The sequence below is a fragment of the Marmota flaviventris genome, chromosome 3 (genome assembly GCF_047511675.1).
Source record: "Marmota flaviventris isolate mMarFla1 chromosome 3, mMarFla1.hap1, whole genome shotgun sequence".
NCBI classification, from domain to species: domain Eukaryota; kingdom Metazoa; phylum Chordata; class Mammalia; order Rodentia; family Sciuridae; genus Marmota; species Marmota flaviventris.
In genome coordinates this window covers 58,185,884-58,199,190 of record NC_092500.1, presented here as the reverse complement: position 1 = coordinate 58,199,190, position 13,307 = coordinate 58,185,884, and positions in this window count along the sequence as shown.

Genomic DNA, 13,307 nt, shown 5'->3' with positions numbered 1-13,307 from the left:
GAGGGACAAATAGACAACATACTGGGATTATACCTCAGAGAGACTCTAGCTGGAGAATGGTTCTGGATTTAAGCAGATATGTGTTGGCCTTGGCTCCATGCTTTGGCATTAATGTGATTGGGGGATGCTGTACTTTTCTGAGTCCAACTGTTCAGCCTAGTGATTGGCTGCTCTTGAGTAAGGTTATCTGATTATATTGATGTGATGCTCTTGGCTAAAAGAAATAGAAAACCTGATTCAAAGTTGTGTAAACATTATCATATATACCATTAATCTGGAGATGGGGCATGTCCCCTTTGACCTCATCAAGGGCTCAGGTTCTTTCCATCTTTCTGTTTGCCATTCTTAGCCTGTTGGCTTTTTCTCTGAAGTTGGCTTCTTTGATGATTACAAATTGGCTGGTACAGCTTCAGAAATCACAGGGTTGACAATACTGAGAGACAAAGTTAACTGTCTCTATCATGTGTTCCTTTTAGAGAGCAAAGGCTTCCAACAGATTTACGCTTGTATCTTATTGGCAGACTGGGCAAGGGAAATGGTACTTATCATGACTGACTTAGACTAATCAAGATTCATCCTTTTGGGCTGAAGAGGTTATCAGGCTGGCATAATGCATTTGATTAAAATAACAAGGAAAGTTCCCACTAGAAGAAAGAAGGGAAAGAATACTATTAGATGTAGTGCCACACTCCCTGGCTAATCATTGATGGTGATGATAAATGGTGACATGGTCCAATAAATTGCCCTTTAGGGAAAAAATATGTGCACAAAAAGTTCCCTTAGAAGAAAATGTGGGTTGCCAGATGTCCATAAAAGAGAATATATGAACAAATTATGGTATACACATATAGGATTCTATGTAAGCAACAAAAAGGGAAAAAACCATAGGACATTTTAAAAAACATTTTAAGTTAAAACAATTAGACACAAAATGGTACATACTGTAAGTATGAGCACATTTACATGAAGTCCAAGAATAGGTAAAACTATCAGAGGGCTGCCTAACCCTTCCATCTTTTTTGCCACATGAAGACACAGTGTTTGTCCCTTCCACCATTTGAGGACATAGCAAACAGGTGCCATTCTTGGAAGCAGTGAACCTCTGATAGGCATTGAATCTGCCAGTGTCTTGTTCTTGGACTTTCCAGTCTCCATAACTCTGATAAATAAACTTTTATTATTTAGAAAGTACCCAGTTAAGTTATATTGTTATTGCAGCATGAATAGACTAAGTCACTATCTATAGGGATGGCAGTGAGAAAGTAGTTGATTCTAGGGGTGAAGGGGAACTGACTGTAGAGACTCATGATAGAACTTTCTGGGGTGATAGAAATATTCTATATCTTATTTTGGGAGGAAACTACATGAGTATACACAATTGTTAAAATTAATCAATCACTTATAATCTTTGCATTTTAAATTTTCATTATAACTTAATGAAAAAGGTAAATAGAATTTATATATCTCTTGGTGGGTGCATACAACATTGACTTACCTATAAAAGATTGCCAGAAATGTTGAATCTGAATCTGATAAAGTTTCTAGATCTATGCTTCAATTTACAGGAAACAGAGAGGAAAAAAAAATTAATGACACCTTGGGGTTGTGATTGGCAAAACTCAGACTGTGGGTAATTTTACTGCAGTACTTTACTGCAGGAAAACACCCCCTGCTCAGGGCCTCCTCTGGCTGTGCCTCTTCAGATGGGGAGAGATGTCCATGGGACATATCCATTTAGAATTGGTGCCTCTTCTTTCAGACCATGGTCTAGTACCTAGAACCTGAACTTCCTGGTCTACACACACTCCGTGCCTATTTCCAGGACCTGCACGGGCCCATTCCGAAGTTTGTTCTCCCAAAGGTGGACTGTCTACAGAGTCCTCTCTGTTTGCAGAGGTTGTTGACTGAGCTTGGACATGTCCTTTTTTTAAAAAAAAATTTTTTGTGGTGTGCTGAGAGCCACGGCTGAGTCTGTATGGCCCCTGGCATTTTGCCAACAGTATTGATTGACAGGCGCCTCTGCCTGTCCGCCTCTGCCGCAACTTTTGAGTTCTCGCACTATTTTGGAGTTCTCGTGGGGATTTCCGGGGATTCCCCGAGAGTTCCCATTGGTTGGGGAAGTGCAGGAGGAGGGATTTCCGGGAGAGATAGTTCCGGCTGGGGGTTCCTGGACAAGCCTCGTGGCGCATTCGGGAGGATTTCCCCGGGAGCTGTGTGAAGTGTTTTCCTGCGTTTTAAAAATAAAGTTTGTTCCTGCTTCAGTGGCTCGTGATTTGTGCCCAGCCAGACTGCGGCATTTGGTGGCCCGTACGGGGAACGTCTGAAGCTTCGGGGTAAGTGAAATTGATTGCCCCTAAGGGAAGGCGAGAGAATGGGTGACCATTTTAAAAAACAATGTGTTCTTGTTTTGATTTGTTTTGTGTTTGTTTCAAGCTGCCTATCCCTAGAATTTTATCAGGCAGATTGGGAAAAATGGTTGGCTCAAGGTTTGAAGTTGTTCGCCCCTGAGGAAGAGATAGAAATAGACCACAAATGCACATATCAAGAAAATAGGAAAATTGATACAACGATTTTTTGTTCCGTTTTTGTTTCATTCTGTTTCGGTTTTGTTTTGTGTTATCTTATTGGGTTGCGTTATCTTTATAACAGATTAGAAATTAGTAAAAAACAAACTGAAAGAGTGTTAAGTAAATTGTTAGAGGTTCAGACCATGGAGAAAGACATTTTAGATCAAGCAAAAGAGAAGGTCTCTCAAGCTAGTCAGACAGAGGAAGAAAATTTAAAGGAAGAAAGCTTAGAGGAGAAACAGCTATTAGGGAAAAAGCTACAACAGGAGGCTGCTACTAACACCGTTCTATCACCAGAGGGCGTAATTCAACCAACAGCACCCCCTATGGAGATAGCTGAGTGGCCCTCAAACCCCGTAGTTGATAGATGGGATCCTGATACAGGACCTCAAAGATTAGCATGCCCTGTACTTGAGCAGGCAGGAGGGCAGCGAATTCACCGTGCTTTAGATTTCAAAACAGTGAAGCAGTTAAAGGAGGCTGTAACAACCTATGGTCCTCAAGCACCGTTCACTGTAAGCATGGTCGAATCCATTACCAACTTGGACATGACGCCAGCAGATTGGGCTAGTATGTGTAAATCTGTGCTAAATGGAGGACAATATTTGTTATGGAAGGTTGCCAATGAGGAATTTTGCAGGGAGACAGCTAGACGAAATGCAGCAGCCGGTTACCCTCAAAGAAATCTAGATATGTTGTTAGGAAAAGGACCTTATGAGGGTCAACGGCAACAAATTGAATATGATCCTGGCGTATACGCACAAATTGCTGTAGATGCGGTTAGGGCATGCAAAACTTTACAGGGGCATGGAGGTTTACAAGGTCAATTATCTAAGGTAATACAAGGAACTAATGAACCTTATGCTGAATTTATAGATAGGCTTATTCAAGCAGCTTCTAGAATTTTTGGGGATACAGAACAGGCAATGCCATTTATAAAACAACTGGCTTATGACCAAGCAAATCGTTGTTGCAGAGAGGTCATTAGACCATGGAGACATGAAGATTTAAACACATATATTAAATTATGTAGAGACATTAATGAACAAGGGCAAGTCTTAGCAGCAGTACAACAGGCTTTAGATGCCAGGCCAAAAACATGCTATAATTGTGATCAAACAGGACATTTTAAAAGGAGTTGCCCCATAGGAGGAGGGTTTAACAAAGCTAGATATCAAACGAATAGAATACCGGGTATTTGCCCACGATGCCGTAGAGGGAAACATTGGGCTAATGAATGCCGTTCTCAAACCACCATAGAGGGTATTCCGTTATCAAAAAACAGACAAAGACCAAATGTTTACCCACGATATCGTGGAGAAAGGCATCGAGCTCCATTGCCAAAAAACGGACAGGGGGGCCCAATGCTCCGGGGCCCACGACCACAAATGTACGGGGCACTGGAGGAACCCAGAAACACCATGGAGGAACCCAGCAACACCATCAGGGTAGTGCCCAGGACACATTATCCATCAGATCTCTCATCAGACGAACCAGAGGGAGCGCAGGGTTGGACATCTGCGCCTCCGCCAGAGCAGTACTAACTCCAGAGATGGGAGTTCAAATCATTCCCACAGGAGTAAAAGGACCTCTTCCCCAAGGAACAGTAGGCTTATTGTTAGGACGTAGTTCTTCTACGCTAAAAGGACTTATGATAAGTCCCGGGGTAATTGATCCCGATTATGAAGGTGAAATAAAAATTATAGCTAGTTCTCCAAAGGGTATATCAGTAATTTCACCAGGAGATAGAATAGCACAGTTATTAATAATACCCAGCCTACATGATAAATTTTCCAGTAGTACTATAGAAAGAGGTTCCAGGGGATTAGGCTCCACAGGTGTAGATTGGGCTATGCTGTCTTTAAATTTAGATTCTCGCCCCATGCTAAAACTAAATATTCAAGGACATGAATTTAATGGGCTACTGGATACAGGTGCAGACCTTAGCATCATATCTCGTCAAGAATGGCCACAACATTGGCCATTACAACAAGCCACTCAAACGCTTCGAGGCCTAGGAGTGGCAACTAATCCCCATAGAAGTGCAATGGTATTAGATTGGAAGGATCCTGAAGGATGCGAAGGAACTATACAGCCATATGTATTGGATCATCTTCCTATAAATTTATGGGGACGAGATGTCCTAGATCAACTAGGTTTGACATTAACAAATAACATCAATCCAAATGCGCCCACTATTAGGGCTAGACAAGGTTTCAGGAAAGAAAAAAGATTAGGAGAACAAGGCATAGCAGCACCCATTCAAATAGATCAGGGAATAAATAGACATGGACTGGGTTTTCAGAAGGGGTCACTGAGGCAATAAAAATTACTTGGAAATCAGATAGACCAGTATGGGTTCCTCAGTGGCCCCTGACTAAAGAAAAGATACAAGCAGCCCATGACCTGGTCAAACAACAATTAGCGGAGGGACATATACAACCTTCCGTATCTCCTTACAATACTCCCATTTTTGTCATTAAAAAGAAATCTGGTAAATGGAGATTATTGCAAGATTTAAGAGCCATTAATAATGAGATGGTTATTATGGGACCTGCTCAATCGGGGATTCCTCAATTGTCTGCTTTACCAAAAACCTGGTACGTTTTAGCTATAGATATTAAAGATTGTTTTTTTTCAATTCCAATTCATCCTGAGGATAGTCCACATTTTGCATTTACTATCCCTGCACTGAATCATGAAGGTCCTGATCAGAGATATGAATGGAAAGTACTCCCTCAAGGGATGGCTAACAGCCCAACTATGTGTCAAATTTATGTTAACAAAGCAATCCAGCCACTTAGAAATCAAAATCCTAAACTACAAATATTTCACTATATGGATGATGTATTGTTAGCACACAAAGATAAAAACACATTGCTAGAATGTTATGCCACACTTACAAATTTATTAAAAAATTATAATCTAGAGATAGCAATAGATAAAGTACAATTAAATTTTCCAATTAATTATTTAGGAGTTCTATTATCCTCAACCATGGTCCGTCCACCAAAAATTCAAATACGAGTAGATCAACTCAAATCACTTAACGACTTTCAAAAGTTATTAGGAGACATAAATTGGATAAGGCCTTATCTAGGCATACCAACAGGAGAGTTGGGACCTTTATTTGATATCCTAAAAGGTCCATCAGATCCAAATTCACCCCGCATGTTAACGCCTGAAGCAAGAAAGGCATTAAAAATTATTGAAACATATATGGAAAATATGCATTTGGATAGAATTGATATAACTTTGCCTTTATTATTTATTGTAATACCAACAAAAAATATTCCTACAGGAGTATTTTGGCAAGAAGGTCCATTATTGTGGATACATTTATCTTATTCTCCTAACACTATTCTTACTAGGTATCCTGAGGCTGTAGGACAATTAATACTCAAAGGAATAAAAGCAGCAAAGGGAGTGTTTGGAATTTCTCCCAATAAAATTATTACTCCATATACTATGGATCAAATTGATGAGTTAGCTAATGAGTTAAATACTTGGGCAATAATCATGTGTAAATCTAATGTTTCATTTGATAATCACTTACCATCTAATCCTTTGTTGTCTTTTTGGTCTTCGCATCCTGTAGTTTTTCCAAAAATGACAAGAAAAACCCCTATCATGAATGCTCCAAATGTATTCACTGATGGGTCAAATAATGGTACAGCAGCAGTAGTTACCCCTGATCAAACTTTTACATTTTTAGTACCCAAACAATCAGCTCAAAAGGTAGAGCTTAATGCAGTTTTACAAGCTTTTGTGATGTTTAAAGATTCTGTATTTAATTTATTCTCTGATAGTCAGTATGTAGTTAATGCTATAGTATCCCTTGAAGATGCTGGCAGGATTTCCCCTTCCTCTACTGTTTTCTCTTTGTTTTCTGCTATACAAAGTCTAATCTGGGACAGAAAAGATCCATTCTTTATAGGACATATCAGAGCACATACAGGATTGCCTGGAGCCCTTAGTTTGGGCAACGATTTAGCAGATAAAACTACACATGACATACATATTTTCTCTACACTAGAAGAAGCTACACATTTTCATAATAAGTTCCATGTCAATGCTAATACTTTACAAAAGCGCTTTAAAATAACTAAGGAACAAGCTAGACAAATAATAAAACAATGTCAAAATTGTGTGACCTTTTTACCACAAGTTAATCTTGGAGTCAATCCTAGAGGACTGATACCTAACCATATTTGGCAGATGGACGTCACACACTTGCCACAATTTGGAAAATTAAAATATTTGCATGTTACAGTTGATACTTCTTCCGGATTTTTGATGGGCTCCCTTCATGCCGGAGAAAAAACTAAAGATGTTATAGCTCATTGCTTACAAAATTTTGCCACTGTGGGCGTTCCAAAACAGTTAAAAACAGATAATGGTCCTGGTTATACTTCTACCTCTTTTAAACAATTTTGCTCATCATTTGGCATTACTCATATAACAGGAATTCCATACAATCCACAAGGACAAGGCATAGTTGAAAGAGCTCATCAAACTATTAAAATGTACTTACTAAAGCAAAAAGAGGGAATTGGAAAGGGGTATATGTCACCCAAAGATAAACTTAAAATAACCCTTTTTACTCTAAACTTTTTAAATTTGGATTCCTCAGGGCTTAGTGCTGCGGAAAGGCATATGTGTCCAAAAAATGTACATAAGCCTAAGGTACTTTGGAAGGATATTCTAACAGGACAATGGAAAGGTCCTGACCCAGTGATTGTCTGGAGTCGGGGTTCTGTTTGTGTTTTTCCACAGGGAGAACAGCAGCCGATTTGGATTCCAGAGAGATTAACTAAAACAATTTCTACAGGCCAAAAGGAAGATGATTTGACTCAAATCCATAACAGCTGATATCCAGAACTCCAGTTTGGCTATTCTTACATCTGCGACAGTGATTAACCAGGATGCTTTTTTCAATATTTATTTTATTATTTGCCTTTTCCCACATCATAAAGTTCTATTTTATTTTTGAGCTCATACAGACCTAGGTTAATGTTTTTCTGATCAGTTTTATTTTTTGACTGTGGAGTTTTTAAGCATTGCAATGGAGATTTCACCTATGTAAAGCTACAAGGCCTTTACTATTGTCTTAAGTGTTGTATGTTATGTGTGCACACTTCTGTTTTGTGTTGTATGTCTGTATGTGCGTATGTCCATATATCATATATGAGGAGCGCTCATGAATAAATGGATCCGAATTTTTTTATTCACGTGATTTTAATGGTTTAATTTAGATTGGGTAAACAGCTGTTGAAAATTGTTTTAATATGTGAACAAATAGGAGGTTAACAGATCTGTTTGTTTACTTTCACCTTTCCTTCTCATTATATTTAATAATTCTGTTCAGGATAATGTAAATTGTTCAAAAAATTGTTTTCTTAGTGCCTGTTGGAATGTTACATAATTTTTTTCTTAGCATCATTGCCAGAATTCCTATCTTCATCCCAGTGCCGGTGAAGACAAAGATAAAACCAAACTACAGCTTCTTCGATAGTTATCACAACAAACTGTAAAAACTGATGCATCAATGAATAATAACTCCACAAGTAATGCTCAATTAAGGAGTCGATTTACTTTGGGAGGAAATGGACATATTGACAGATTCCTCTGCTTTGAATTGCTTGCAGACCTTGCCTGGACTATGTATCACTTGTATGCATTGTGAACTATCTGTTGGTACAGCGAATTGTGGTAGTGCTGGAGTATTTTTGTTGATGGTGTCACCCGTGGTACAATTTTTCAAAGGAGCCCTCAATTGGCTTAGTGTCATGGCATTTTGCATCCTCCTCCCTTCTGCTAGTGATGGTCTAAAATTTGGGGGCCAATGGCTTATACTGGACTGGTAGTCAGTGACGGGTATGATCCAATTGCAGTGGTATCAACCTAAGACAGGAGGCTGACGCCTAAAGGTCAGTTTTCCGATGACGGGTAAGAACCATATGTTGAATTGGACAACCTACCAGGCACGGTCCTTAAGCCACATTAACCTCACTCCCCCACTGGCACCAAGGCCAAATTTGGGGGCCAACAGAGGTGAGGCAAAGAACCTCACCCCCCCACTGGTGCATAGACCTATCCACAAGTATGGCTGTATGCTGGACCGGTAGTCAGTGACGGGTATGATCCAATTGCAGTGGTACCAACCTAAGACAGGAGGCTGACGCCTAGAGGTCAGTTCATCCGATGACGGGTAAGGACCATATGTTGAATTGGACTGCCTAACAGGCACGGTCCCTAAGCCACATTGCTTGTTGTTTAATTAAACAAAAAGGGGGAGATGCTGAGAGCCACGGCTGAGTCTGTATGGCCCCTGGCATTTTGCCAACAGTATTGATTGACAGGCGCCTCTGCCTGTCCGCCTCTGCCGCAACTTTTGAGTTCTCGCACTATTTTGGAGTTCTCGTGGGGATTTCCGGGGATTCCCCGAGAGTTCCCATTGGTTGGGGAAGTGCAGGAGGAGGGATTTCCGGGAGAGATAGTTCCGGCTGGGGGTTCCTGGACAAGCCTCGTGGCGCATTCGGGAGGATTTCCCCGGGAGCTGTGTGAAGTGTTTTCCTGCGTTTTAAAAATAAAGTTTGTTCCTGCTTCAGTGGCTCGTGATTTGTGCCCAGCCAGACTGCGGCAGTGGTGCTGGGGATGGAACTCATGGCCTTATACATGCTGGGAAAGCCTTTATTGCTGAGCTAAATCCCCAACTTAAAAAAAAATTTGAGAAACTGGAAATCCATATGTAACAGAATGAAATTAAACCCCTATCTCTCACCATGCACAAAACTTAACTAAAAATGGATCAAGGACCTTGGAATTAAACCAGAGACTCTGCATCTGATAGAAAAAAAGGAGGCCCTAATCTTCATCATGTAGGATTAGGCCCCAACTTCCTTAATAAGACTCCTATAGTGCAAGAATTAAAACCAAGAATCAATAAATGGGATGGACTCAAACTAAAAAGTTTCTTCTCAGCAAAATAAACAATCTGTGAGGTGAACAGAGAGCCTACATCCTTGGAGCAAATTTTTACCCCTCACACATCAGATAGAGCACTAACGCAAGGATAAAGAACTCAAAAAGCTAAGCACCAAAAAAACCAAATAACCCAATCAACAAATGGGCCAAGGACCTGAACAGACACTTCTCAGAAGAGGATACACAATCAATCAACAAATGTATGAAAAAATGCTCAGCATCTCTAACAATTAGAGAAATGCAAATCAAAACTACTCTAAGATATCATCTCACTCCAGTCAGAATGGCAGCTATTGTGAAGACAAACAACAATAAATATTGGCGAGGATGTGGGGGAAAAGGTACATTCATACATTGCTGGTGGGACTGCAAATTGGTGTAGCCAGTATAGAAAGCATTATGGAGATTCCTTGGAAATCTGGGAATGGAACCACCATTTGACCCAGCTATTCCTCTCCTTGGACTATACCCAAAGGACTTAAAAACAGCATACTACAGGGACACAGCCACATCAATGTTTATAGCAGCACAATTCATAATAGCTAAACTGTGGAGTCAACCTAGATGCCCTTCAGTGGATGAATGGATTAAAAAAATGTGGCATATATATACAATGGAATTTTACTCAGCATTAAGAGATCAAAATCATGACATTTGAAGGTAAATGGATGGCGTTGGAGAAGATAATGCTAAGTGAAGTTAGCCAATCCCCCCCAAAAAACAAATGCCGAATGTTTTTCTGATATAAGGAGGCTGACTCATAGTGGGGTAGGGAGGGGGAGCATCAGAGGAATAGATGAATTCTAGATAGGGAAGAGGGGTTGGAGGGCAAGGGAAGGGGCAGGGGATTAGCAAGGATGGTGGAATGTGATAGATATCATCATCCAAAGTACATGTATGAAGACCCGAATTGGGTGTCAAAATACTTTATATACAAACAGATATATGAAAAATTGTGGTATATATGTGTAATACGAATCATAATGCATTCCGCTGTCATTTATCTTCTTTAAAAAAAAAATCAAAAAAATTTTTGAGGCAGTGTCTTTCTAAGTTGCCAGGGCTGGCTTGGAACTTTCCTAACTCTTGCCTCAGCCTCCCCAGTCACTGGAATTACAGGTACGTACATCACTGTGCCTGGCTTGGGGTATTCTTGGAATCAGGATAGGGACAGGGGTGGGAAGAAAATGAGGACATTCTGTGGGCCATGTGCCAGCTCTCTGGGCAACCACAATCTAAAGAGGAACTCCAAAGAGACTAGATTCTAAATTTAAACCTGGTCTTCCGGGTCATAAAGAATACATTTGTCAAGGTAGAAATCCAGAACGTATTATAATGTTAGCTTGAGTTATAACTTTAATATATTTAGATATGTAGTATTTGGGCTTCCTTTGTACTGTTGTTGTCCTAGGCCAGTCAATGTTAGGGGTCAGCCAACTCCTGAGTTACATGAAAAAAAGGACACATAAACTAGATCTTAAAAATATATGAAAAATTTTAATATATGAAACTCAAATATGTAAAACAATTCAAAAGACAATCAGGAAACTGTAAATCCTGATCAGAAATAATTGATTTTACTAAGGCATTGTTAAGAATTTTTCTAGGTACCATAATGGTATTAAGATTGTGTTAAAAAGCATCCTTATCTTTTAGAAGGATATATTAAACTGTTTACAGATAAAATGTATTGGATTTGCTTCAAAATTAGGGTAAGGAGGCAGTAGCTGGGAATACAGATGAAATAGGATTGTGTATGAATTGAAGCTAACTGAGAGTACATGGGAGTTTATATATCTCCCCCACCTCCCCCCAACACCCACCTGCAGTGATGGGGATTGAACCCAGGGCTTTACATGTAAGAAGAAAGAGAACAGTCAGGAGGGACATATGGGCAAGTTTTCTCCCACTGAGACATATCCATAGCCCTTTAAAATTGTTTTTTAAATTTCAAAACAGGATCTAAGTTGCTCAGGGCCTTGCTAACTTGCTGAGGCTGGCCTCAAATTTGTGATCCTCTGTCTCAGCCTCCCGAGTTGCTGAGATTACATAAATGCTCCACTATGCCTGGCTTCCATTATTAACATATTGATAAATATTATGTGTAAGTAATCACAGAAGTAATTTACATAAATAAGATCACTGTAAAAGTCAATGGATGGATAATTTATAAAAAGAAAGGTTTATTTTGACTCATAATTCTGGGCCAAGACTGAGGGTCTGCATCTGGTGACTGCCTTTGTGCTGGCAGTCTCAAGATGGCATAGTGCATCATATGTCCCTCCTGACTGCTCTCTTTCTATTTTACATAACCACTAGTATTCATTCAATCATGGGAGCTTTACCCTGATGATCTTTTCTAATTCTAATCATATCCCTAAAACCTTACCTCTAAACACCACTGTTGGATTGAGTTTCTATTCTCTTAATACCTCACAATGGAGATTTAATTTCAACACAGGAATCCTTGGGGGACATACACATACCATATTCAAACCATAGCAACAAACAAACAAAACCCGAAAACTCCCCAAACAAACCAAAAAACCCCATGTTTTTTCACACAAAAGTTCTTATTTATAAGCCTGTTAAGTCATTTCCAATTTTAAACTAATATTGTAATGAACATTTTACATTTTGTGATTCTGCCTTTGGATAAATTCCTAGGTGTATCTCTGCTGTTCAAAGGTATGTATATTTAACATTTTGATATATGTTGTTAAATTGTACTTCAGAAAGACTGAATCTATTTTTGTTTTTGAAAGTTAAATCCAGGGACACTCTATTACCAGGCAACACCCCAGGCTCTCCGTCTTAAAAAAAAATTTTTTTTTTTTGAGAGAGGGTCTTGCTAAGTTGCTGAGGTTGGTCTTAAACTTGTGATCCTCCTTCCTTAGTCTCCTAAACTGCTGGGATTATAGGTGTGTGCTACTGTGCTCAGCCAGCTTCATTTATTATTTTTTATTATTAAAGTGCGATTTTAAAAATGTAGCTTGGTGCAGGCCTGTAATCTGAAGTCTTGGGAGGCTGAGACAGGAAGATCTCAGCAACTTAGCAAAACCCTAAGCAATTTAGTGAGACTCTGCCTCAAAATAAAATAAAAAAAAAAAAAAATGGCTGGTGATGTGGTTCAGTGGTTAAGTACCCTGGGTTAAATCCCCAGTACCCTCCACTTCAGATGTAAACATTATACACAGAATTGAACATTTTTGTAATTATTTTTTTGTACTGAGGATTGAATCCAGGCTATATCTCCAGCCCATTTTAAAAATTTGATTTTGATACAATCTATCAACAAATATATGAAAAAATGTTCAACATCACTAGCAATTAGAGAAATGCAAATCGAAACTACATTGAGATTCCATCTTACTCCAGTCAGAATGGCAATTATCAAGAATACAAGCAACAACAAGATTTGGCGAGGATGTGGGGAAAAAAGGTACACTCATACATTGCTGGTGGAACTGCAAATTGATGAAACCACTCTGGAAAGCAGTATGGAGATTCCTCAGAAAACTTGAAATGAACCCACCATTTGACCCAGTTATCCCACTCCTCAGTTTATCCCAAAGAACTTAAAATCAGCATACTTTGCTGACAGTCACATCAATGTTTATAGCAGCTCAATTCACAATAGCTAAACTATGAAGCCAACCTAGGTGCCCTTCAACAGATGGATAAAGAAACTGTGGTATATATACAAAATGAAATATTACTCATCCTTAAAAATGAAATTATGGTATTTGCTGA